Raw genomic sequence first — 24178 nt, 5'->3', positions numbered from 1 at the left:
TTGAACTATTCTACATAGAGCACTGTCACAGGAAAGCTGCATCCATCATTAAGGACCCCCACAATCTTGACGACGCTTTCTTCTCACTGATGCCTCAGTGAGGAAGGATGTAAAGGAGCCTCAGAACCCACACTATCAGGTTCAGGAATAGTTAGTTATTACCCCTCAATCACTAGGCTCTTGAACCAGAGGGGATAACTTCATTCAACTTCACTTACCCCAATATTGAATTGAACACAACCTATGGACTCACATTCATGGATTCTTCATCTCATGTTCTCAATATATATTGTTAATGTTTTTAATCTTCTTTATATTTGCATAGTTGGTTGCCTTTTGCACATTCTTTGTTTGTCCATCTTCTGTGCAGTCTTTCATTGATTCTATTATGTGAATAACTGCAAGAAAATTAAAATTAAGGTTGTAAATAGTGAGATATACGTACTTTGATAATAAATTTACTTTGAATGGGAAGAGAAGAAATGGCCTGCAAACAGGCACTAAGTAAAATCGGCATTTTTTACTGTTATCCACAATACTAATACATGTGGAAAGACTACAGCTAGGTCCTTAAGTGGCATTTTGGTTGACAGGTGAGTGATGGGAGAAGTCTGTAGGACGGTGTTTTCTGTAAATTATTTTTAAGAAACATGATTTCCTGAGGAATAAAACTGCATCTCCATCTTCCTCAAACAATCATATACCTCAGGATTTCAGGCTTCTCCCAGATAGATCATGTTTATATTTTCCCAATGGGATACAAATGCCAGAAAGAAACAAAGGTTCCTTTTTTTTGAAAGGGATGGCAGTTCTGCAATTAACATTGTTGAAAAGGAAGCTTATTAGAAATAAGGAAGCTTATAACTTATTATAAATGGGGTGTTGTGTTGGCGAAGCAAGAAAAAGTGGAGGATCCCATATTGATACTCCATTACCACATTTGCCAATGCTAATACAGGCTGCTGACAAAATCCCATTTTCACAAACATCCGTAAATTGATTTTCTCCACGTGTCAGTTTTATTGTTAGTTGGAAAATACACATAACATCTCTGTCTATGCTAACTATACCTCCATAGTATTGGAAGTCATTAAAACCATATAAGAGTGAGTAGAAAGAACAATTACTGAAAGTAGAGAGTGAGAGGATATCAATTCTACTATTTGAAAGAATGAATGTATGTGTACGTCAGCTTTCTGAATTTAATATTATGGGAGTTCTTTCATATGTACAGATGTCCATAAGTCAGGCATCTATAATCTAAGGATAACATGTAATTAATTATTGGAAATTACTAAATACAGGTAGAGAAACTAAATAATATAATCCCAGGCAGTAATTTAAGCTTTTTTGTTCAGCAACTATACCCCTTTAAGATTACTTCTGAGTACAATTTCAGACCCCAGGGGCTCTCTCTAACATTTTATCTTATCAAATGCAAGAACACTATAAATTATAAATGCAAGTACACAGTATGAGCTTGTTCCTCTTGATTCAACCTGGTTGTTATAATCTCAAAGAACTGCCAAATATCATTTCCATAGTGACTCCATCTGATTCCATATTGTCTTCCAAATATCTTGATATGTAATGAAGTGACACTGGAAAATATGGAATGCTGCACTTCTGGGCCGTGCACATGATAAATTTGATGTTTATAGATGGCAATAAGAAGCATTGCTTCAAGGGACTGTGACGCTGTAGGCGTGAAACTTATGCTCCTTTTATCCAATTAAGTTCATACTTGAAAATGACCCACTGCAGAGTTGCAATTTCCCCTACCACTTGCATGTTTTCACTGGGTTTAGTATGGTGCACTACTGCAATGCAGTGTGGAACACTGCTGCAGTAAAGCAGCTCCCTTAACTCTAGCAATAATGAATCGATTGTACTAAAAAAAATTATCTTTTGCTTTAGCTTAATATAAATCATCATGTGATTTGCTGAAATTAAAAACAAGCTGAAGACTGTATAATCTATCAGTCATCGGCAGTGTGTAAATTGCAGCACTGGCCGGATTAATTTGTTTCTCTATGAATTTTGGTATTTTTTTGCTTATCCCCTGCAGAAGATGTGGAATAATTCACAACATCACTAGGCTCACAGAAAGCATTTACCCTCAACAAGACCACACTGAGTGCAATGAATCATACGTAAAAGTCTAATTTGTCTGAGCTTTGGATACAGGTGCATTATTTGAGCAGCAGATTGAAACCTGTGTTCTCTATTTTTTTCTCACAAATGATTTGGATGTTTTCTTAAGCTAGTCATCCACCAAGAGGCGGTGCTTTATACTAGTGTTAACTTTCTTTCCCTCAATCATCAAAATAATATGGGAGAAATGTAATTAAAATATTCTGATACAATTTTTTTCCTTGTAAATGTATTATAGTATAATTTTACTTTTAAACCATAAGCAATCATGAATATATCAGCGCTTTTATGCTATCAAAAATTTGGGTGCACAAAATTCACTTAATTGTTGGAGACAGGAAATGTCAGAAAACCGACAGTAAATCAACAGAAAATTACTAACTTTGACAGATAGCATTGTGCGTAACTCAGAATTGAATTGATGACGTAAAGTCACTCGACAGCTGGAGAAACTGGATAGCTTTAGCAAATAAGGGGAAAATCACATAATATCATTTCTAAAATAAATACTTATGGGTTTGGAAAGCTGACAATTCCATGAAATGTGATAGAATGCATCTGGTTATCTCATTGCTATTGTGTTGTCATGGACTATGCAGTGACTAGATAAAGCAGTGTTTTTTGTGTAACAGTCCTTTTTTTTTAACTGGACAGCTGCAGAAATATGATATCCATAAAAACAACACAATTCACAAAGTTTTCACTTCTGAATTTGTATCTTATTCTCATCTTTATTTTTATTGATGTGGAATTTTAAAAATATGTCACTTTTTATAGAGTTGTCCCTTTTCAAACATAGTCATTTCCTGATTCATATTGTTACAGTATTGTATTTTCACTGAATCTAGGTGCAACTGACAAGGACAGCTTTAATTGTCTTTGAGATGGTAAACTGGCTTCCTGGATTGCTGCAAGTGATGCTGTAAAGGGATTTTAACAATTGATAATGAAGGAACAGTGACAAAGCTCCAAGTCAGAATGATGTGAATCTCGGAGGTGAACCTACATTTAATGATACTCCCTGATGCCCTTTTGCATTTTGGAGGTTTATCAAAGACGCCTTGGTGAATTGTGGCAGTATACATTGTAGATGCTGCACAGTGCAGCATGAAGTCCTGGTGATGGACAGGAGGGGTGTTACATGTGGTAAATTCTTCAACAGGATTTTTTTTATCAAACACTCATTTCTCTCATTCTCAGCAACATACAATTCTCAATTTTAACAGTAGGTGTATTATTTGGAAACAGCTTTTTTCTGTTACAGTCTTTCTGGTGAGAATGTTTAGATTCATACTGATGTTTGAGCTGAATTATTGGACATGTTTACATTAGAACATAGAACATAGAAAACCTACAGCACAATACAGGCCTTTTGGCCCACACAGCTGTGTCGAACATGTCCCTACCTTAGAACTACCTAGGCTTTACCCATAGCCCTCTATTTTTCTAAGCTCCATGTAGCCATCCAGGAGTCTCTTAAAAGACCTTATCGTTTCCACCTCCACCACCACTACCAGCAGCCCATTCCACGCACTCACTACTCTCTGCGTAAAAAAGCTTACCCCTGGCATCTCCTCTGTTCCTACTTCCCAGCACCTTAAAACTGTGCCTTCTTGTGCTAGCTATCTCAGCCCTGGGGAAAAGCCTCTGACTATCCACACGATCAATGCCTCTCATTATCTTGTACACCCCTATCAGGTCATCTCTCATTCTCCATTGCTCCGAGGAGAAAAGGCCAAGTTCACTCAACCTATTCTCATAAGGCATGCTCCCCAATCCAGGCAAAATTCTTGTAAATCTCCTCTGTACCCTTTCTATGGTTTCCACGTCCTTTCTGTAGTGAGGCAACCAGAATTGAGCACGGTACTCCAAGTGAGGTCTGACTAGGATCCTATATAGCTGCAACATTACTTCCTGGCTCTTAAACTCAATCCCACAACTGATAAAGGCCAATGCACCGTATGCTTTCTTAACCACAGAGTCAACCTGCACAGCAGCTTTGAGTGTCCTATGGACTCGGACCCCAAGATCCATCTGATCCTTCACGCTGTCAAGAGTTTTACCATTAATACTATATTCTGCCATCATATTTGACCGACCAAAATGAACCACCTTACACTTATCTGGGTTGAACTCCATTTGCCACTTCTCAGCCCAGTTTTGCATCCTATCAATGCCCTTTTGTAATCTTTGACAGCCCTCCACACTATCCACAGCCCCAACCTTTGTGTCATCAGCAAATTTATTAACCCATCCCTCCACTTCCTCATCCAAGTCATTTATAAAAATCATAAAGAACAGATCCCTGAGGCACACCACTGGTCACCGGCCTCCATGCAGAATATGACCCATCTACAACCACTGTTGGCCTTCTGTGGGCAAGCCAGTTCTGGATTCACAAAGCAATGTCCCTTTTGATCCCATGCCTCCTTACTTTCTCAATAAGGCTTGCATGGGGTACCTTATCAAATGCCTTGCTAAAATCCATATACATTACATCTGCTACTCTTCTTTCATCAATGTGTTTAGTCACATCCTCAAAAAATTCAATCAGGCTCATAAGGCACGACATGCCTTTGACAAAGCCATGCTGATTATTCCTAATCATATTATGCCTCTCCAAATGTTCATAAATCCTGCCTCTCAGGATTTTCTCCATCAACTTACCAACCACTGAAGTAAGACTCACTGGTCTATAATTTCCTGGGCTATCCTTACTTCCTTTCTTGAATAAGGGAACACATCCACAACCCTCCAATCCTCTAGAACCTCTCTTATCCTCACTGATGATGCAAAGATCATTGCCAGATGTTCAGCAGTCTCCTCCCTCGCTTCCCACAGTAGCCTGGGGTACTCCCCATCTGGTCCCAGTGACTTAATCAACTTGATGATACCCAAATGCTCCTGCACATCCTCTACCTTAATATCTACATGCTCAAGCTTTTCAGTCTGCTGCAAGTCATCCCTACAATCACCAAGATCCTTTTCTGTAGTGAATATTGAAGCAAAGTATTCATTAAGTACCTCTGCTATTTCCTCTGGTTCCATACACACTATCCACTGTCTTCACAGACAAGCTAATATGTTATAATAAAATAGTTATCCACATTTATGGATATAAATTTTATTTTTTTATATGATTGAATCCTTAATTTGTCACTGATTATATTTTATTTAATCACATAAGGTCCCAGAAGGCCTGACTTATGAAAATCAAACCTTATGCAAGTTTTCCCAGACTCTGATCTCAGGGACAGTACACAAATCTCTTTATGAAAGAACAATACAGAGATCATCGATTGAAAAAACAATTGCTCTCTCCAAATTCTCCCTGTGCTAAGGTCAAACGTTAGAATCTCAAAGCCATTTCTAGTTGTTAATGAGTCCATAGTTTTCTGGTTGATTACTGAATCAGCTCTTCGCTCCCCCCACCCATTCCTCCCCATGTCACTCCTCCCGGCCTGCATTCCAATAAATACTTGTCAAGTTACAATCCTTATCACAGACGCTAATCTTCTCCACTCTATTTTTTTTGCAAATCAGTCCCCAAGAGTAGTTGTGGCTAAAGAATTCACATTATGAATTTGGGGAACTTGTTCACGTACAACCTACAGAATATTCAGTTTGTGGATAGTAACCCTCAGGAACAGAACCCTGGTATTCATGTTTGTATTTAGGTGAAACGGAAAATACAAAACCATATATACCTCCAGTGAATTAAAAAGAGATTCTGCTGTCCATAATGTATCAAAAGATTAAGTCAATTGCAATGGATTACATGGGTCACCTAAGCTCATTAAGGTGGAAGAATTTCTGTTGTTGGCATCTGACAATTCGTCAAAATGCCCAGATTTATTTATCCCTGCACACCTTCAAAGTCAAAGACAACAGTAAATTTATAAGTACGAACACAGTATTTCACTGTATTCCACCTTAAAATTCATTTTCTTGCAGGCATTTACAGGATAATAAAGAAATACAATAGAATTTATTAAAAACAGTACATAAATAAAGACTGACAAACAACCAATGTGCAAAAGAAGGCCAATTGAGCAAATAAAAAAGATAATTCTGAGAACCATGAAAACGAGTCTGTAGATTATGAAATCAGTTCAGAGTCGAGATGAGTGAAGTTATCTACACTGGTTCAGGAGCCTGATTGTTGAGGGGTACTAACTGTCCTTGAACTGTTCCTGTATCTCCCACCCAATGACAGAGCATGACCTGCAGGTGGTGAGTCTTGTTTGTGGCAGTACTTTGTACGTGCACTCAATGCTGGGGCGGCGTTTTCCTGAGATAAACTGGGTGGGCTGTATCCACCATCTTAGACTTTTCAGTTCCTGGGTATTGGTCTTTCCTTACTAGACCATGATGCAGCCAGATAGGATATGCTCCACTGTGCATATAAAAAAAATCAAAGTTTTAGGTGACATGCTGAATCTACGCAAACTTCTAAGAAAATAAAGGTGCTGTCGTGCCTTCTTTGTGATGGCACTTGCATGCTAGTCCCAGGACTGGTTTCCATTTGATAATGTTGAGAAATTTAAAATTACTGACTCTCTCCACCTCTGGTAAGGACTGGCTCATGGACCTCTGGCTTCTTCCTCCTATAGTCGCAATTAGCTCTTTGATTTTACTGACTTTGAGTGAGAGGTTTGTTGTGGCACCTGTCAACCTCTGTCCTACATGCCAATTGATCGCCACCAATGATTTGACCAGCAACAGTGGTACTGTAGCAAACTTCTTGAGTATGGCATTAGAGCTGCACTTAACTACACAGTCATCAGTATAAAGTGGATATAGCAGAGAGTTAAGTACATAGCCTTGTAATTCACCTGTGCTGGTGGTGATTGTGGAGGAAATGTTGCCAATCTGAACTGGCTGGGATCTGCAAGTGAGGAAATAGAAATATCCAGTTGCACAGTAAGGTATCAAGGCCCAGATCTTGGAGTTTAGTGATTAGTTTCATGAGGATGATAAAGCTGAATGTTGAACTGAAATCAATGAAGAACATCCATATGCTCCAGAGCTTTCAGGAGCTGAGTGAATGAACTATGAAATGGCATCTGCTTTTGACCTGTTGTGACAGTAGGCAAATTGGAGCTGATCCAGACCCTCCTCAGACAAAAGTTGTTAAGCTTCATAACAAACCTTGCACTGCATCACAGTGGATGAAAATGCTACTGGATGATAAGCCCAGAAGCAGTTTATCACATTCTACTTCAGCACCGATATGATTGAAGCCTGCTTGAAGCAGTTGAGTACTTTAGAGTGTCAAAGTGAGGGGCTGAAAGTGTCTGTGAGCACTCCAGCCAGTTAATTAGCACAGATCTTCAGTACTTGGTCAGATATGCCATCCGGGCAGGATGCTTTCCATGGATTCACACTCCTGAAGGATGCTCTCACGTTTGCATCAGAGAGTGAAATAGCAGGGACATTGCAGGTTGTGGTGGGTTGTGAAGATGCCTCCATGTTCTATCAATCAAAGCAAGCATAAAAGGAATTGAGCTCACCTGGAAGTGAAATCTTGTTGTTGTTTATGTTGTTTGATTTTGCTTTCTGGGAGGTGATGGCATTCAAACCCTGTTATACATGGACCTCTTGTACTTCCCTGGATCGCCTGTCTTGAACATGGCCATAGTGCACTTAGCAGATGGCAAATTTCTTGGTTCATTCAGGGTTTCTGCTTGGGAAAGACTCTGAACGATTTTGTGGGACACACTGATCAACTAAAGGCACGTTCAACTCTGGCATAATCATTCAGGTCTTCAGATGTGTCCCTGAAAATGCCCAGTCCACTGACTCAAAGAAGCTCTGCCTCCTGTGACCACCTCCTGTCCTCACCTCTGGTGCCATGTTCTTTAGCTTCTGCCTATATGCAGGTAAGAGGAGGAGAGCCAGATGATCAGATTTCACAAAATGTGGCCTTGAGATGGAATGGTAGGCATTCTTGATGATCAAATGTGTTTGGTCTTCTCGTGCTGCAGTTGACTTGCTGATGTCATATGAGCAGAGATTTCTTCAAGCCTGATTGAAGTTCCGGGCAAGGATGTGGAAGGCATCATGGTAGGTTATTTCTCGTCTGTTAATCATGGCACTCAATACATTGCTTGCCAGCTTGACATCTGCCTTTGGCAGTCAGGATCACAGTGGAGAAATCGCTCGGTAAGAAGAATAGTGGGCAGGTGTTCCAGATCATGAGAACAAGAGTGAGACAAGACCGGTATGACTGAGCATCTGCTGCCTCTGCCCTTTCCTGATGCTGCAGGCAGCTTGTGAGAAAGAAGTCTCCCTGCCATTGACTTTATTATCACCGTTACTAACTTGACCCTAAGTTGCTTAGTACTAGTCCTTCTTATTAACTTCCTGTATTCACATCATTAGTTAATAAAACTATTTTCCTAAAATTCCTGTCAATGAATGGTTCCATTCTTTTGAGCAAAACTTTAAATTTTCTTATATTTCTTTCAAATGAAAAATGGCATAAAGCTTAAAGTTCTTAAAATTGGCCGAGTAGCGGCTGAATGAAGTCTCCCAGCCCATCTCTTTTATATCCGATTCCTTCCCCTATGGACTGGCATTCAGCGGTGGAACAAAGTGGTGATGCTGAAGGCCTTTAATTCTGCTAGAAGCCTCTACTTCACACAAATCCTTCAGACTGCTATATCACTATCAAGGCCAACTGAGTTGAACTTTCTATCAGTTGCAGACTTGTAGAGTTCTACTGCCCCATACACATGCTTTGTTACTTCTTGCAAGGCTACAGGTTCTTTCTTCTCATGAGAAATCCCCTGAAAGAAACCCACTCCATTTAGCTCGTTTTACTCTTTTCACTGTGTAAGATGAGCCTTTTTATTAATGCATCATCATTTATTGTCTCACAGCATCCTACTGTTATCAAGTACTAATGAAGCAGAATTAAAGGCAGAAAACACAAGAAGCACATTAAGAGAAAAATATAAGAAACATGAAACATCAGTGAGCTAGTTAATCATATTATCGATATTTTGATGTGTTGACTGAGGGGTCAGTTTAATCAGGATTGTCTGAGAATTCCTGCACCTGCATCAACACAGCTTGAATCTCTGATGTACAACTAAGTGGACAGACAATCTCTCTTTATTTAAAGTAAAACAGTACAGAAGTCCAAATAAATTGCCTTACTTATGCAACACTTGTGTTTTATAGAAAATCTCTAGTGTAAGGGAAGGGCATACTTGTATTACATTCATGATGCTAAATTACATACTTCAAAAGTCACTAATTTAAAATTGAATTTAAAAAAGTTTGCTCTGTGAAGATACGTCACAAATTTGAAATAAAAATTCATTTGACCAAGTGTAATTTTTGATTCAACTAATTTGGGTAAATGCAGCATAGTCTTCACAACAGGACATAATCTCTTCACAGAATCTACCCATTAAAATGGCATCACTGCTGTGTGACTGTTCACTGTCTCCTTTCCATTTGAGGACCATAAATTGAAAGATCTTTAGTCTTAATGAAATTTTGCCCGATTCTCCAGTTGTTCAGTTGTTCTTAATGCTGAGCACAGAATGTCCATTATAGAAACAGCCGCCTGCCAAGGCTGTCTGCCTGTGTAGATAACACTCACATGTTTTCAGAGACCATCTCGGTTTTGTGCACACATAGTTCTGCTGAAATGATTCACAAACTTTTTCTAAGCAAGAGACTTAATTCGAAATTGATTTGAAATTAGTTTCTTAAAACTTTCAACAAAGCATAACAAAATAAAAGAATCCATCATTTATCAGTTTCCACTCCATTTTAACACACAATTCGAAGTAATCAAACAAGACTCAAATTATTTTACAGAAACCACATTGTGATATCACTTTTCTCTTGCTGAAGGCAAGTTGTAATATCATTGAAAAAGTTTTAATGAAATAAGTATAAGGAAGATTTGACCAGTAAAAGCAGGTGGACAGTTGCACAATATATATAAAATAAATAAAATTGTTTGCTCAAAATTCCTATCAATGGATGATTACATACTCTTTGTGCAATGATTTGATGTCAGATGAGACATCAGCAACTTTGGTTAAATTCTGGTCAGTTACTTCTATCTTATCAAAGCTGAACAATACTGTAGGCTTAAAATGTAGGTTTTATTTTCTTTGGATTATTCTCACAGGATTGGATGGAAGTAGTCTGTCTGGTAACTCTTAAGTGAGTTCTGCTTGAGTGTCTTAGTCCATTTATTAGCACAATTGGTGATTATGTTTTGAGACAGGTCATAGTGGGCATCAGGAGAATCAGTTATCTTCCCTGTGCTCTAGTGGGAACTATTCTTTTGAGGTTGAAGCTCTGTTTATAGCTGACTGTGCTATGATTACCCTGGGATTGTTTGATGTTGGCACCGAAGGAGTAATTTTCTGAATTGGCACCACACATGGGAGACTGATCAGTTACCAGCACACACTGTGCCTGATTTTCTGAGATGCGTTGCCAACAGAGGAAGCTTCCAACCACAAGGAGAAAATTGGAAAATTGCCACCTGAGTTAGCAATGCAGCAAAGTGTTAGTTTCTGAAGATTTTCTGCTCTCCTACTTCCCCTGGAAACTGAAGTGAGTCTTGCTTCCAATGATGAACTTGGTCAAGGGTAATTATAGGAGTAGAATTATTGATGAAGCTAGTCCAACATGCATAGCCTGCAAAAACAACCAAATACAAGGTGGATATAAAATATTTGTCATCATTAGTGCAGCACCAAGAGTCTCATTGAAACTGGTGAATATTTACTTCTCTTTTCTTGATCCTTTGTGAATATGCACCAAAGCTGATAATGTCATGTTCACATATTTTATGTTATGTATGAGGTACAATAACAATACAATTTGCAGATGATGTTATTTTTTAAAAGATTAATATTAGTAATTTTTGAACATGTTTTATAAAATGCTTCATTTATTTCTGCCAGTCTCTGTTATACTTTTATTAGGAATAAAACCATGAATACATGTAAATAGGTGACAGGACATTTTTTTTTCTTACAAAGCCCATAATTAATGTTACTAATTCATTAATCAATGCTAATTTCTGCTCAACATTAAAAATGATGAACAAAAGAACTTTCTAGAAGGTTATCAGTAATTTGGGAATACACTCTCAAAAAGGTTTATCACTCCTGACCACTCTAGAAACAGACTCGTCTTTCTTGTTTTGACTTCTCTATCTCAGGGAATAGTTTCACAATAAAATTTCCATCACAAGTACAGGGGCTCCTACAATTACCTTGACTACACCTTCCCCTACCTTCCTTCTTGTAATATCTCTCTTCATTCCTCCATCATAAGTTTTCTGCTGATGTGACTTTCCACAATAATACTTCTGAGATAGCTTCTCCTCAGCTATGGCTTTCCTTCCACCATTATCAACAGGACTTACAACCACATTTCCTCTAGTTCCCCACACCTTCGCTTTCATCCCTTTTCCTCACCCAGAACAATGTCGGATTTTACTTACTTGATCTTACTGCTACTCCATTGTCTCCAAATTCAGAGAATCAGGCTCCATATGATTTGACGGCTTCAGTGAGATTCTTTCATCAGATATATCTTCCCTATCATTCCCTCCATTGAGGACACTTAGAGCAGCAGGTGCAGAAAGAAGGCCTGAAGACACGAGTCACCCCAACCATGAACGGTTTCAGCAGCTTCCGTCTGGCAGACACTACTGCAATATTAAAGCCGGGACCAATAGGCTACAGCAGCGGTCCCCAACCACCGGGCCGCGGACCAGTACCCGGCCGCAAAGCACGTGCTAGCGGGCCGCGAGGAAACAGTATGATTTGGCGATATGAAACGATATGAGTCAGCTGCACATTTCCTCATTCCCTGTCACACCCACTGTTGAACTTTAGCGTACGCGAGGTCATCAGCGACCCAAGACGTGCAAAGAAATAGGTCCGTGACCCATTTGTGAATGTCCCCGGTGAACCTTCCATGTCAGTGCGGGAAGAAGATGAGCTCCTCGAGCTTGCAAACGACGGGGGGCTGAAAAGTATGTTTGACATAACATCTCTGCCGGCATTCTGGATCAAAGTCAAAGCTGAATATCCTGAGATAGCCACGAAAGCACTGAAAACGTTGCTTCCATTTCCAACATAATATCGCTGCGAAGCGGAGTTTTCTGCGATGAATGCAACGAAAACCAAATTGCGGAATAGACTGGACATAAGGCACCCCCTTCGAGTATCACTGTTTCCCATCACGCCTCGAAGGAAACAAGCCCAGGGCTCCCACTGATTCAGCAGTATTGGTGTGTTGCAATGATTTTATATGTTCAGACGGGGAAAATATGCACTGTGTGTTTAATATTAAATTCATTAGATAAACCCCTTTAGAAACAAAATTGAGTGTATTAGCCACTTATAAGTGACATCACTATTTTCCAGTTGTGATTAACACTACCACCCCCTCCCCCCCACCGGTCGGCCGGTCCGCAAGAATATTGTCAATATTAAACCGGTCCGTGGTGTAAAAAAGATTGGGGACCCCTGGGCTACAGGACAGCTTCTTTCTACAAGCCATTAGACTGTTAAATTCACAGTCTGTACATTGCAACGGAGTCATAATGCAAAGATGTTTACTCCTTCATGTTGCAGGATAGATATAAGGTTTAAATAAATACTAAATTCCTCCTGAAGAGACAATTCACTCTGCATTGCCCTGTTTCATTCTGTGAGCTCCCTTCTTGCAGCGTTTTCTCTTGCAACTGCAGGAGATATAATATCTGCCATATTTCCACATTTCCTTATGGAATAGAAGACCATTTGGCCCATTCAGAAGATGCTGACTCTCAGAGCAATCTATTCCCTCACTTATTTTTCCTTTCAATTTTTACCCCTGTTAGCTCTGCCCAGATTCTACCACCTATCTATACATCAGTAGCAATCCATTGTATCCTTTCCCCATCAGTTTCCAACTATACTACTCTTTTGCTTTAATGGTTCCCATTATCATCTTCCTTGCCTATCAAATTCTAGCACTTGTAGTCTTTGTGTCACATTCAAAAACAATGGGACATTGACAGAGTAACTGGTAGAAGAATTAAGGAGGCAAGTAGAAGATTTTCTCACCCAGAGCGTGGTGCATTTCCATAGCTCACTGCTGAAACAGTGGTGGAGGCAGAAATTGTCATTACAATTAATGGTACCCAAATTTGATCTTGAAAGAGTCGAGGCCCATAGGCTGTGGACCCAGTACTGGCCAGTGAAATTAGGCCAAGTCATCCAAGAGGACATGATAGATCCAATAGCTTCTTTTTGTGTTATTCTGTAATAACCAACTCTGCCCAGTGGTATGGATCTAAATGGCGCACTAGTTCAAACTAGTTCAGCAATGGAGCATCAATGTAAAAAGGGCAATGATTGTAAGAGTAGTCGTTGGTCTTTGAAAGATGAGTTTCAATGGCCCACAACAATTTGAGGGCACCTTCAATCAGACAGCTGTTAAGACTACATTATGGTAGGCTGTTGGCCTCGTAATCTTGCCAAGCAAAGGCAACAGTAAGAAGAAGAACAGCAAGGAGATCAGAAGCCTAAGGATGTGAAACACAAGTGGGAAAGCAGCAGGAACAACATGAGCAATGTCACAATGATAGTAGCCAGGGTTTATTAGGCTGAGTGTCAACAGCCTTATCAAGGAGACTATGTATGAAATATCTATGAACCATTTCATTATGAGCCTGCCAGCCATAGATTCCAGTGCAAGGCAGGACATCTTCTTCACATTACAGCTCTGGACTGCAACCTGGTATATCTGGTACTAGCTGGTTGAGCCAACAGGATGTGTAAAATTGCAGGTCAACAGGTAGTGATTGGAACATAGCAACAGATGACTTCCAAATCCTGGAAATTAAATGGCTTCCTTCAACATTTCTGTATTTCCTCGAAGAGCAAATAGAGAACCTTGATTTCCACACAAAATAAACCTCCTTGCACCTTGAACCCTTTGGATTGTTACTCAACATCAACTGTGCTTGTAATCATGTAGTCATGTCAACGTAAAAATGTGTATGCAACTCGTTGATCACGTTCATTGTGAAGGGCAGTTCATTAAGAGATAAACACCTCAATCTATTCCTTTCAGTGCTGAGAGATCTATCATACGGCTCCAACTGAAATTCACTTTGAACCGTTGCACCAAATGACAATTTCAATCTACGTAATGAGACAGAAATAATGAAATCTCATCAGCGGAAACATTGTAGTTCACTCATCTTGCAATGGCTCGATCTAATCAATGTTTTGTTTTCATCTCCTACACAAGTAATAACAATTCACCTACTCTTGGCCAGTTCAATGCTTCACATTAAGGGGATTCCTAGAGTAGAGACAAAGTAAAGCAAATGCTTCACCTCAGTATGTGATCTCACTCATATCCTGCTGCCTCCCATAGGTGTGTCTCCAGCAGATTGGCTATTAACAGCAAAACAAGAAGGGGATAAGAATTGCAAGGTAGTAATCAAAGTTGCAGTGGCCATGACAAATAATCATGGTCATAAAAATGAGGCAGTTAATCGTAAATTAACTGCTGTTGTGAGGCTATAATTTCTAAGGAGAATTCTCCAGTCAATGTCCAGCTGCAATCACAACTTTGATTGAACAGATTCAGACATTAGCAACCTTTCTATCATTAACCATGCCAGTTCTGCAGGAAAATTGCAATACCAGCAGTTGCCACACCAGTGTGACCAATGAATAATACTATTTGTCCAAAATGAAAACACAATTGAATAGTGCCACTGTCTTGAGAAATGTTTCCAATGAAGCATTTTTGTATCAGGTAATACAAAAATAGAAAATTATGTAATTTATCTCTGAAGTTTCACACCCTAGTACCTTATCCATTTGTCAAACTAGTACTTGAGTTTTGATGTGTTTAAACAGTACTGTAGTAGCTACTTCTGTGGCTTCAGCCTTGGTGGTGGGAGGTGCTTTAAGTCACACAAATGTCAATATTGAGCCTCATGAAGCTGTTGTCCTGGATGGAACATCTTCCTAACTTTGTCCAGAGCCATTGGGAGGAGTGGTCTAAAGTGTCTGTCAATGGGACATAAATGTCTATAGGAGTGAACATGGGAGATGAACTGTTCATATAAAGGGGAAAATCTCAGAATTCTGAATCTAAACATAAGCCGACCTCTGCCCACAGACAGTATTCTAACTTTGAAAACCTGAAATGAGGCAGCCGACACATCACAAATCACACATGTCTGTTCCCTACTGCCTTCACCCTTCTCTGGGTGAGCTTTCCATACAGTTTGAGCAGGACTTTTCACAGGACAAAGAGGTGCAAGAGTTGGGAAATATGGCAGCAGTGTCACATTTGCTGCCACAGAAGAGAAACAAATTGTCATGTGCCATTACCCTGCTCCAAGATTGAGCCCCCTGCTTGTAGAATAATATATTATCTCTCTCTCTCTCATAAGTAAATGAATCTGAATCTATGCTGTTGATCCTATTGTGTCGGGGTGAAATAGGGATTTTTCTGTCACTCTGCGATGACAACGTTGCAGTAGTTAGAATGCACTAACTTTTATCTTGATTCAGCAAAACAGATGTAATAAAATATGTCTATTGTTCATCAAATTAAAATACAAATGAAAGATTTTTTGTGAACAGATCTGGCAGGTTGTCATTGGTGTGCAAAGTGAAGGAGACAGAAGGTGAATGGAGGGATGGTTCATCACTCACGTTGACATGCCTCAGAGATCTTGAAATTTCCTCCACAATTTCTGTATTGTGCTGGAATTCTCATTCCCGGAGGAATACAACTATAGCTGCCTGCTGCCAATCTCCTCTCACAGTGCTTTGCTTTCTAAATATCCTCCTCTGCTTCCGTGTGCAAAATCCCTCTTGCAGGATATGTTTCAATTCTGAAATTAGGGAGTCCATCCCCTCTCCTACTCCACCCCCATTCTTTTCCACAGCAGCCACATTGTGTGCTGCTGCTGTTCATTGCCTGCAGTTCAACTGATACTCTTCTCTGATTTCTGCACAGTACAGTGGAGCTGCATTTCATTGACTGAAACCCTTTTAACCAAAGAAGAGCACAGTATAGGAAAAGGCCCTTTGGTCCATGAAGGTGTGCTGAACTAACTGGGAAGTTGACAGGAACTAGAGAGATCATTTGATTGATTGGCATTTAAACAACAACCTTGCACTCAACATCAGCAAGACCAAGATTGTGGACTTCGGGAAGGGGAACTTGGAAGAACGCACAGCAGTCCTTATTGAAGCATCAGTGGTGGAAAGGGTGAGCAGTTCCTTGGCATCAACATCTCAGGGGATCTATGCTGGACCAACATATTGATGCAATCACAAAGGAGGCTTTATTTCAAAGTCAAAGTCAAATTTATTATCGGAGTACATACAAGTCACCGCATGCAACCCTGAGATTTTTTTTCTGCAGGCATACTTAGCTAGTCTATAGAAGAGTAACTGTAAACAAAATTTGTAAACTGTAAACATCGGGAAGTGTAATCTATAAACAAACTTTGCAAATACATAGAACATAGAACATAGCACAGAGAAATTTACAGCACATTACAGGCCCTTCGGCCCACAATATTGTGCCCACCATGTAACCTACTCTAGAGACTGCCTAGAATTTCCCTAGTGCATAGCCCTCTACTTTTCTAAGCTCTGTGTACCTATCTAAGACACTCTTAAAAGACTCCATTCTGTCTGCTTTCACCACTGCCTCCGGCAGTGCATTCCACACACCCACCACTCTATGTGTGAAAAACATACCTCTGATATCCCCTTGGTACCTATTTCCAAGCACCTTAAAACTATGACCCCTCATATTAGTCATTTCAGCTCTGGGAAAAAGCCTCTGGCCATCCACACAATCAATGCCTGTCATCATCTTATACACCTCTGTCAGGTCACCTCTCATCCACTGTTGCTCCAAGGAGAAAAGGCCAAGTTCACTCAACCAGTTCTCTTAAGGTACACTCTCCAATCCAGGCAACATCCTTGTAAATCTCCTCTGCACTCTCTCTATAGTATCCACATCTTTCCTGTAGTGAGGTGACCAGAACTGAACACAGTACTCCAAGTAGGGTCTGACCAAGGTCTTAAATAGTTGTAAAATGCAGATAATAAATAAATAGCAATAAATAATGAGCATGAAATAACAAGATAAAAGAGTCCTTAACTGAGTGTAGTTATCCCCTTTTGTTCATGAGCCTGATGGTTGAGGGATAATAACTGTCCTAGAACCTGGTGGTGCAAGTTCTGAGGCATCTGTACCTTTAACCTGATGGCAGCAGCTAGAACATAGTGGTGAGGATCTTTGGCGATAGGTGCTGCTTTTCTCTGGCAACATTTCATGTAGATTGTTCCCAATGGTCGAGATGGTTTTACCCATGATGTGCTGGGCCGACTCTACTACCTTTGTCGGATTTTCTGCTCAAAGGCATTAGTGATCCCATTCCAGGTGTAATGCAGCCAGTCAGAAGACTTTCCACCGCACATCAATAGAAGTTTGCCAAGGTTTGTGATGACATGCAGAATCTCCACAGACTCCTGAGGAAGTAGAGGCACTGTCGTGCTTTTTTTGGCATTACATTTATGTGATGGGTCCAGGGCCGGTCCTCTGAGATAGTGACACCCAGGAAATTAAAGTTGCACACTCTCATTGATCCTCCAATGATCAATGGCTCATGGACCTCTGGTTTCCCTCTTCAGAAGCCTATCAGTTCCTTGGTCTTATTGACATTGAGTGACAGGTTGTTGTTATGATACCACATAGTCAAATATCCAATCTTCTTCCTGTATGCTGATTCATCACTATCTTTGATACAGCCCACAACAGTGCTGTCACCAGCAATCTTGTATTGTTGGAGCTGTTCTTAGCTACACGGTCATAAGTATAAAGCAAACAGAGCAGGGAGCGAAGCAGACATCCCTGTAGTGCTCCTATGCTGATAGAGATTGTGGAGATGTTTTTGCCAATCCAAAGTGACTGAGGTCTCAAGAGAGGAATTCCAGGATCATTAGGAGATTTGGTCTGTAACTGATTGATTGATTGATTGATTCTTCTATACTATGTATTGCATTGAACTGTTGCTGCTAAGTTAACAAATTTCACAACACATGCCGGTGATAATAAACCTGATTCTGAAGATTATATTAAAACTGTAAAATGTGTCAGGCATTTCATTCTATTCACACATATATTGGATTGGGGTGTAGAATTTTTTTGTAGTTTAAATTTTCTATGCTTACTTATATTTGTATACAATCACTCATGTATGTGTAATTGTACAGTTAATTTTCCAGTAATCACAGTATAGTTGTTCCTGTATTTCTCCAGAAACTTCTTAGATTTCAGTAGTAGGTATCAAGTTATTTGAATCTGGTTAATTGTTATCACTGGAATTTTTGTTATCTCTAGTAAAAGTCTGAGACAACCATGGCTTCTTTTTCCTTGTTCTCTCAGCTCTCTTTTTGTTTGATCTTGCAACATCTAATAAAACAGACATAAGCTATAAGTTTTATGCCTCATTCTTGACTCCCAAAGGACCTTTGGATTCCAACGAAGGATATGAAGGTGCTTAGGAGGCCTAGTAAATGGTTTTAAGGATGAGGACGGGAAACCTTACACTGTTTGGAGAGGAGATTAGCTAGATATATAAAAGAGCTTTATAAACTTACGGAGAATAGATAAGGAAAGCTCATTAGTAATGTCTTTACCTACTTATTTATTTAGAGATACAGCGCGGAATAAACTCTTCTGGCCCTTCAAGCCCTGCTGCCAGCAACCCACCAATTCAACCCTAGCCTAAACATAGGACAATTTACATTCACCAGTACACCTTTGGACTGTGGGAGGAAAGCGGAGCACCCAGAGGAAACCCTCACATTCCACCGGGAGAACATTTAAATGCCTTACAGAGGATGCTGAGAATGAACTGCAAATTCTGATGCCCCTGAGCTGTAATACTGTCGCGCTAACCAGCATGCTATCATGGCACCACTGTAATGGTTCAAGGACCCGGGCACGCAGATTTTAAGATATAAAAAAGAGCTATGAATTCAAAAAGAAAATTAGTCAGGACTTTGTAAAGTGAATTGGATAAACGCAAAGCAACGTTCTTTGCAGACCCAAGGGAAAGAGGAAGTGAATGGAGTTGATCAGAATGTTCTGCTGGGTGCCGACGGGCTGAGTGGTCTCCTCCTGTGCTGTGTACAATTTTATTAATCTCTGATTCAACATAGGAATTGTGCTTTACATTTTCCTAGGACTCCAACCAAATCATCAGTTTACCAGCCTGAATCCAATATATGTTAAACTATTTTCATACTTTGCAAGCATTAATAATTTATCACAACTAAAAATACCTTTGTAATTTTTTACAACAGTTTTCCTATCCCTGCTGGTCTCTGCCACATGCATATTCTATATCTATTAGGTGGAAATCTCACAACATTCGTTTTACAAATATAGAAAGATTATGTTGTATCTGTTCTTGCAAACCTCTGCAATGCGAATAGCAAATCATTGTAAATACAATTGTCAGTAACCACAAGTTAATACAGAGGAAGATGATGTATCAAGATCCGTACTGTTATTTTCACAATAAAGCTATAACACATAAAATCAGACACTGCTGGAACTATTCAGCAGATTAGGTATCACCAGTTGAGAGAGAAGCAGACTAATGTTTTATTTCGATGACCTAAACACCAACTATGAAAAGTGATCCTTAATATTTCTCATTTACTAATTCCTCTTTGTTTTCTCAAGCCCCTGAATTCACATTGCCTTTTGCTGGTGGAATGTGTTACCTGCAAATCAATGCTTGCAACTATTTGATGCTCCCTACAAAAACTGAGTGCCAGAAGTTAAATCAATGGGTGATATTTTGTTGTTCTGCTGGAAACTAAATGCATTCCAGGAACAATTTAATTTGTGTCTGGGCAGATCTGAATAAGTGAGGAAAACACAGATTAATGCGATAGAACAATATGTGGGAAAGTAATTGAATTTTTATTAGCACTGAAAAAGGCAGGTTGACTCAGCTGGTGGAGATCACTTCTATCTGTGCCCAGCAGGGTAGCCTAGGGAAATGGGTGGTCAGTTCATTCAAAAAAACAGGGGAGCTACCCTCACCATAACAAGTGCTGAGTGTTTGAGAAGAGAACTTCCATCAGAATATTAGAATGCATGACCCTAGGCCCTATGTGGCTCCATTTTCATCATTTATTTGCCAGACATATCTGTATGTTCAGATCACGATGTGCTGGGGACCCTGAGGTCCCAGTGGACTGATTTTCCTGTCTCATTAAAGCCTCGGAAATCTGGATGAGTACCAGTGTTTTCAGATGCATTGCTTGCTGTTTTTTCTTTGGCTTGGTTTTTGGTATCCTTCTTGTTAAAAATAGGGATTAGATCATGCGTTGAAGTTATATCAAAGTTAGATAAGAAGGTCAAGAAGAAGAACAGAATTTTTTTTCACAAACACGAGGAATTCTGCAGATGCTGGAAATTCTTTTTTTCTTGGTTTTCCTTACATTTGGCACAGGTTGATCAAAATGCATAATGAATACACTTGCTAGGGATTCCAGTGCAATTTAACCAATTTGCTTTTTGGAAGTGTGGGAAAAATTTAGCTGATCTGCAAGTGAGTTCATCCACTTTGGAAGGAAAATTGGAAAAGCAGATTATTATATAAATGGTAAAAAAAACTGCAACATGCTGCTGTGCAGAGGAACTTGGGAGTGCTTGTGTATGAATCACAGAAGGTTGGTTTGCCGGTGCAGCAGGCTATCAAGAAGGCAAATGGAATATTCCCCTTCATTGCTAGAGGGATTGAATTTAAGAGCAGAGAGGTTATGCTGCAACTGTACAGGGTTCTAGTGAGGCCGCATCTGGAGTACTGAATGCAGTTCTGGCTTCCTTACTTAAGGAAAGATATACTGGCTTTGGAGGCGCTGCAGAGGAGGTTCACCAATTTGATTCCAGAGATGAGGGGGTTAGACAATGAGGAGAGATTGAGTCACCTGGGACTGTACTCGCTGGAATTCAGAAGAATGAGAAGAGATCTTATAGAAAGATAAAATTATGAAAGGGAAAAATAAGAGAGAGGCAGGAAAGTTATTTTCACTGTTAGAAGAGACTAGAAATAGGGGACCTGGCCTCAAGATTTGGGGGAGTAAATTTAGGATGGAGATGGGTTTTCTCAGAGAGTAGTGAATCTGTCAAATTATCTGCCCAATGATGCAGTGGAGGCTACCTCAGTAAATATATTTAAGACAAGGTTGGATAGAGTTTTGCATAGTGGAGAAATTAAGGGTTATGGGGAAAAGGCAGGTAAGTGGAGATGAGTCTATGGCCAGATCAGCCATGATCTTATTGAATGGCAGAGCAGACTCAACGGGCCAGATGGCCAACTCCTATTTCTTATGTTCTTATGTTCTTAAGATCAAATTAGACAATGAGGGAGGGGAGCAAATTAGACGAGTGCGTGAAAGAAAATTGTAAGGGGAAAAGAAGGAGGTCGTGGTAGTCCACATTGAAGAAGAAAAAAGGTAATTAGTTAAGCACAAGAGATTCTGCAGATGCTAGGTATCCAGAGTAACACACACAAAATGCTGGAAAAATTCAACAGGTGAGTCAGCATCTATGGAAACAAAAAATCAGTCAACATTTTAGGAAGGATCTCGGTCTGAAATGATGACTGTTTACTTTGTGAAGGTAAATTTTCAATTTCACAGCTAGAAATTTTAATCCAGCACATCAGTGGGAGGATCATGATGTCTTGGGGATGTTGAATGACTGGCTCTCCAGAAGTAATGTGATGCTAAGTTTCCCCACGACCCTTTAAAAGGTATTATTCCACAGGCAAAAGATATGCTGCAGGACGAATGTTGCAGAAGTTGCAACGACGGTGCTAAAATAACTTCCATCAGGATGAGCAAAACAGGTTTCTAGTGATGTGAAGCAACCAGAAATGGTCATTGTCATGTTACACTTTGGAAAAAGAGAAAAAGAAAATTATGCTCATTGCAAATACCCGCAAAATAAAATGGCGTTATGCAATCTCATTTCTAGGCGTATGTTCCATTGCAGTTCAATCATATTTTACACAGTTTGATAGTAATGAAAATGCAAATCAATAGATGGAGTATATGCAAGTTCAAACTTTTATACAAATGAAAGATTTTTTCACATGGTGTGACAATGGAATCATGCAGAATAAATGATGCATAGATATTGTGAGCTGTTTTAGAATTGAAGGCAAATGTTATATGTTAGGTGGTGGCCTTTTTAAAACAGATGTACTGTTCCAATTATAACTCCCACAAAATCTTAAAATCTTCTTCAAAGCACATGTAGAATTGGTGGGGGACCAACAGAGTGAAAGCAGAGTAATATTTGTTACAATTCAAGGGATTTCTTAGCCACGCTTAAACATTAGCTGACTCACACCTGACAATTCTAGAGCCAGAACATAACTAACTGCAGCCATTCACTTTCTATGAGACATGAATACTTTATACTGCCAATGTAGGATCTCATTCCAGGAAAATTCCTGGCTAAGGGGATCAGGAGGTATGGAGAGAAGGCAGGTACAGGGTTCTGAGTTGGATGATCAGCCATGATCGTGCTGAATGGTGGTGCAGGCTTGAAGGGCCGAATGGCCTCCTCCTGCACCTATTTTCTATGTTTCTATGAAACACAGCCTGTTTGCTTTACTGGAAGATTTGAGCATACTACAGTACCATTCTGATTTTAACCCTTTGATAATTTATTTTGTATTAGATATTTAAAAAGATGTCTGTTTCTACTTTGTATCGCTCACCAGTCATTGGCACAAAACCTTAAACACAACCAAATTATAGGGCATCACTGCCTTTCAGGATGGATGGGATTCTGTTAAAGACCCTGACCTGGAGTTACACTCAGACGTCGGCTCTTTGTAGCGGTGGGATCCGCTGCTAGGGGCTCACGGCCGGCCACTTTCTGATATCCAAAGGACGCGGCCTAGAAGGCGAGCGCGCCTTTGGGGTATCAAGCTTTCACAGCCCTGCAGATAGGCTGATTCTAAGCCAGTGCCGTTGGCTGAAGTGTGGCGGGAGAGAACGAACATCGGGAACAGCGGATCGGTTGTCGAAGGCTGTGTGCACAGCCAGTTGTACTCTTACTCTGTCTCTCTCTCTCACTCTCTCGTTGGAGATTGTTGCCGATCCTGGGGTCACAGAACCCAGATAAAAGCAGCAGGCAGACTTATAACACTGTAAATCAGCGAGTTTTTTTTTAATGTAGGGGGCACCTCTTTTTCCCTTTACTAGGGAGGGAGAGAAAGAGCACCTGTGGCATGTCGATTTGTCAGGTGAATGATTAGTTTTTGTTTTACTGCAGATCATGGTCTCTGTTGGGGGCTTGCTTTGTGGGTGGAGGGTGCTGATGCTTTTTTGTACAAATGGGTGGAGGTGGGGGAGGGTTGTTGCTTTGCTGCTGCTTGTGTGTGGGGTGGCTTTGGGTTCTAACATTTTAACTGTCACTCATTTGTTTGGGGCAAACAGTCACTAGCCTTTTGAAGACTTCACTCAATAATGCACAAAGGGAAAAGGATGAAATGATGGAGAAGGGTTAAAAGAACTGCGCTGTAATGTAAAACACGTCTTTTCCAGTTGAGAGTTATTTTATTTCACATGAATTATTGTGTGTATCTCTGAATATCAAACTGTTTAAATTAATACTTATGTTTACAAATCACACTACTGAAAGAGATTGGTTTTGCAAAAGAAACTACTTTGGCCTCAGGTAAAGGCATATCTTTATAAACTTTGTTATCTGAATTACCCATACACAGCTTTTCATAGCCATTCAGTACTGCATTGGCAATGCTCATGCAAAACCTAAAAATATGTTTCCTTAAAAGCTGGCAAACAAGACAGTTTTTATGTGATAACATAATTTTATGAAAATGCTGCACTCTGAGGAACAAATTGGACATTAAATTACAAATGTAAGGGCAATA

The sequence above is a fragment of the Mobula birostris genome, chromosome 2 (assembly GCF_030028105.1).
Source record: "Mobula birostris isolate sMobBir1 chromosome 2, sMobBir1.hap1, whole genome shotgun sequence".
Classification (NCBI taxonomy): domain Eukaryota; kingdom Metazoa; phylum Chordata; class Chondrichthyes; order Myliobatiformes; family Myliobatidae; genus Mobula; species Mobula birostris.
Note: the sequence above shows the minus strand (reverse complement) of the source record.